We start from the raw sequence: 4,598 nt of genomic DNA, 5'->3' as shown, positions 1-4,598 counted from the left end.
CTCCGAGTGCCTGTCCGGCGTTATGTCGTCCGGACCATTATCATTGATAGGATTTGTTTGTTCGGTTTGATTATCCGTATTGCCGTTGTCTGGCAGCGGTTCGCCCTGCTCCAGCGCTCGATCAGTGTGATCGCTATTTCTATCGAGGCGGGATTTGGGGCGGCGCTTGCGTCGCCGCTTTGACTGCTTTTCGAGGGAACAATCCTTCGGTGCGTCCTTCCGCTCCTCGTCGTCATCTTTGGGTGTGTCCACCATGTATACATCATATGACGAGGTGGCGTTCCAGGGCTCGGTAGGCGCTGATTCTTCATCGTCTCCTTCATCGGCGTCCATACCGTCAATGTCATCGGAGTTGAAGTCGAGCATGTCGGTTAAATTGTCGACAATGTCTACCAAGTGGGTGGTGGGTGGGCTTTGAATTTCTTCATCGTCCGAATCCCAACCTTGCTGACCGTAGTCCGGCCAGGGTTCTCCTGATAAAGAGAGAGACTTCAGTGACTTCAGGATATCGCCGAAAGGCGAGTGCTGAAAGACGTCCACGGCCGTGAACTCCATGATCGGCGCCCAATCGGATTCGCTCGGCAGGGGCGCGGAGAGTTTGGAGTCCGGAGAAGAATCCGGCTCCATGGAGTCACGAGTCTTGCAGAGTACGGGGCTGGTGTTTGGCTCAACCACTGTTGGGATCGCAGTCCCCGAGGTGGCGTCCAACCGCCCATCCTCGATCGGCGCGGTCGGCTCCGAACTAGGGGTCGGAGCCGATGCGGGTGCGACCTCCAGGGCACTGTTAGGCGGCAGAGCTAGATCATGCTCGTCATGACAGTGCGGCGCGCTCAGCAGTGGTTCGAATCCGTCGAAGATCAAGTCCCCGCGGATGTCGGCCGTGTAGTTTAAACTTCCGAATCTGACCTGACGGCCTGGGGCGTAGCTTTCGATCTGCTCTAGATGGCCAAGTGAATCGGCCCGCAGTGCGAAGACGCCAAAGACGAAGATCTGTTCGGGGAGGAAGGTCTCACCCTGGACTGCATCGCCATTGATGATCACAGGAGCCATCGGGCCTGATGGTGACGGCACAGAGGAACTCTCAATGAAAGCACCAATGTAGGTGTCAAAACCGGCGGATCTCGGGTAGGGGGTCCCGAACTGTGCGTCTAGGCCGGATGGTAACATGAGGCAGGGGACACGAAGTTTTACCCAGGTTCGGGCCCTCTCGATGGAGGTAAAACCCTACGTCCTGCTTGATTAATATTGATGATATGGGTATTACAAGAGTTGATCTACCACGAGATCAGAGAGGCTAAACCCTAGAAGCTAGCCTATGGTATGATTGTTGATGTGTATGTTGTCCTACGGACTAGAACCCTCCGGTTTATATAGACACCGGAGAGGGTTAGGGTTATATAGAGTCGGTTACAATGGTAGGAGATCTGAACATCCGTATCGCCAAGCTTGCCTTCCACGCCAAGGAAAGTCCCTTCCGGACACGGGAAGGAGTCTTCAATCTTGTATCTTCATAGTCCAGGAGTCCGGCTGAAGGTATAGTCCGGCTATCCGAACACTCCCTAATCCCGGACTCCCTCATTGCCTTATCTACATATGAGAAAGAAGCTTTAGCAATCTTGGAAGCTCTAAAGAAGTGGAGACACTATTTACTGGGAAGCTCTACGATCATCAAAACTGACCAGCAATCATTGAAGTTCATCACTGATCAAAAGATTACTGAAGGAGTGCGTATCTGAAGATGATTCTTCAGTTAACTGTGTCATTTCTGACACTTATCGGTTCAGCTGATCCAACGGTCCAAGGGACTCCTCAAGTTACTTTCCTCGCCCATCGCTAGATCTATTTTTCCGTTAGAATCACTATTCATGTTCCTGTTGTTACTGCGAGGCATTCACCTACTTAACAGCCGGGTTGTGGCTAAGCTGGGTATCGAATATTCCTGAATTCTCCTAAGGGACGAACCCTAAACTTATATGGCTCCATCGATAGCAATACATCTCCCAGATTGGGGCCTCTTTCCTTGACAATTATCAAAATTCGTCCCTACAATCTTCTCCTCTGCATCTATAGAATAGCCAGGATCTGACAGACTAGCTCTCCTCTAGATAAGATTAACTATGTCTCATCAGTTCATACACCGTTGGATTTTACATGAAGATTAGTAGGTTTTTTTGGTTAATCAAGTAGTGTAGGAGTTTTTTATTTTTTTATAGTGAGGTAGTGTAGGAGTTAGATGAGACTTTATTGTGCGACGGAGGGAGTAGATGGGAATTAGTAAATATGTTAGAAAAAGTATTTAGTACACATACTGAAATCTTGTATAACATACACATTTTGGACATACATTTTTACCTGAAAATCACATTCCATTACTTAGTGTTGCTTAGCTCAGTCTGACCAACCAAAAACAAAGCCAGGAGCATATTCATGTGATAATCAATGAACGTCCGCCCGATAGCCATTCTGAGCTAGCTTATAGGCCACCTTATTACGATATCTCTCTTTTCTTTTTGCATAGATATTATTATGAGATCTCTTACAGCTCGTTTGGCACCCATCATTCGGGGAGGATTTCATTTGTGAATTCCAGGTTCAACTTGTTTCACTGTCACAGAATTGACCATTAGAATCAAGTTGACATTTCCACCCAAATCCCTCATCCTTCAGCCATACTATATCCAAATCCCTACCCCACCATGTCATTCCTTTGGATTTGCCGCTACTCTCGTCCTCCCCGACACCACTCTCCCTCCCAGATCCCAATCCTCCACATCCATGGTGCTCTGGTCCATCGCCACCAGCGAGCCTTCCATCTAATTAGCACGGCCCATCTCATATTCCTCCTCTCACATCTCCTATTCCCCCTCCCCTCCCCTTCACTATGACTCCCTGTTGCTCCGCACCGACCCCCTGTCCTCCGTGACTCCGTCCCGCCCCTGGTGAGCGTCTCATCTACCTAACATTGTCACCCTAGTAAATATCCTCCTCCACCTCTTCTCTCCCCCTTCCATATACATACTTTTGTTTTTCTTGAACCCTGACCCTCAACTCGCCAAATCAGCAGGTTTCGCCCCGAGCACACCAAGTGCCAGGACCAGTCACCACAATAGCGGCGGGGTCGAGATGTGATGTCTGACTACTACGCTACCTACCGCGTACCGGGGAGAACCACGTGCTTTCCTTCCCGGCCAGGCCCGGGTGCTTAGGGTTTCGAAGGAAACTGGAGATTGGAGAATTTCAGCATACTAAGAGTTTTCATTTGCAAGTTCTAAATCATTTTGGAGTTCAACATATATTACATAAATGTTGCATTTTATACATAAAGAATGCTCGGTCTCTATTAAATACAACACAGATGCGTGCACAATCTAACCATAATCATTAGCACCGTGCTCAACAAATGATTCAATAAAATGTGCTTCAAATAGTTCACCGAAATTAATGGTGGTCCGTATTTGGTCTTTGCGTCAATGGCGCAACATCTATTATATAAGGTACCTACGTCTGGGCTAGACTATGACATATAACGCTAGACAAGAAAACCAAATCTACATGTGAGGTTGTTGAAAGATCGTGGATGTCGCCTAGAGGCAGGAGGTGAATAAGCACTTAAAAATAATCATGGTTTAGGCTTGAACAAATGCGGAATAAAACTAGCGTTTAATTTGTCAAGCACAAACCTAAATCAACTAGGCTCACCTATGTGCACCAACAACTTATGCTAAGCAAGATAAACAACTAAGTGATAGCAAGATATATAACATGAAACACTATGGCTATCACAAAGTAAAAGTGCATAAGTAAAGGGCTCGGGTAAGAGATATTTAATCGAGGCACGCGGAGACGATGATGTATCCCAAAGTTCACACCCTTGCAGATGATAATCTCCGTTTGGAGTGGTATGGAGACACAATGCTCCCAAAAGTGCCACTAGGGCCACCGCAAACTCCTCACACCCTCTCACAATGCAAGATGGTGCGATTCCACTAAGAGACCCTTGAGGACGGTCACTGAACCCGTACAAATGTCAACCCTTAAAGACGGTCACCAAACCCATACAAATTGCTTGGGGCAATCTCCATAGCTTAATTGGAGACCCTGGCGCTTGCCTGGAGCTTTACACCACAATGATTGAGCTCCGAGACAACACCAACTGTCTAGGACGCCCAAGCACCCAAGAGGAACAAGCTCTAGGGTCCTAAGAACCCAAGAGTAATAAGCCACTCAAACTTCACTCCCACGTATCACCGTGACGAACTGAAGCCTGTGCACCAAATGCAATTGCAAGGGCACATGGAGTGCCCAAGTCCTTATTTCCCAAATCCCACCATAACAAGTAATGCTATGGAGGAAGATGAGAGGAAGAACACAAAAACCTCCAAGGTCTAGATCCAAGGGGTTCCCCTCACATAGAGGAGAAAGTGATTGGTGAAAATGTTGATCTGGATCTCCTTTATCTTTTTCCTCAGAAAGTAGCAAGAATCATTAGAGAGATTGAGACATAGTAAGCTCAAAGAAGGTCAACAATGGGGGGCAAACATGAGCTCAAAGGTATTTGAATCATTGGGGAAGAAGGCCCCCTTAAATACCCCCCCCCC

The sequence above is a fragment of the Triticum aestivum genome, chromosome 4A (assembly GCF_018294505.1).
Source record: "Triticum aestivum cultivar Chinese Spring chromosome 4A, IWGSC CS RefSeq v2.1, whole genome shotgun sequence".
Classification (NCBI taxonomy): Eukaryota; Viridiplantae; Streptophyta; class Magnoliopsida; order Poales; family Poaceae; genus Triticum; species Triticum aestivum.
Note: the sequence above shows the minus strand (reverse complement) of the source record.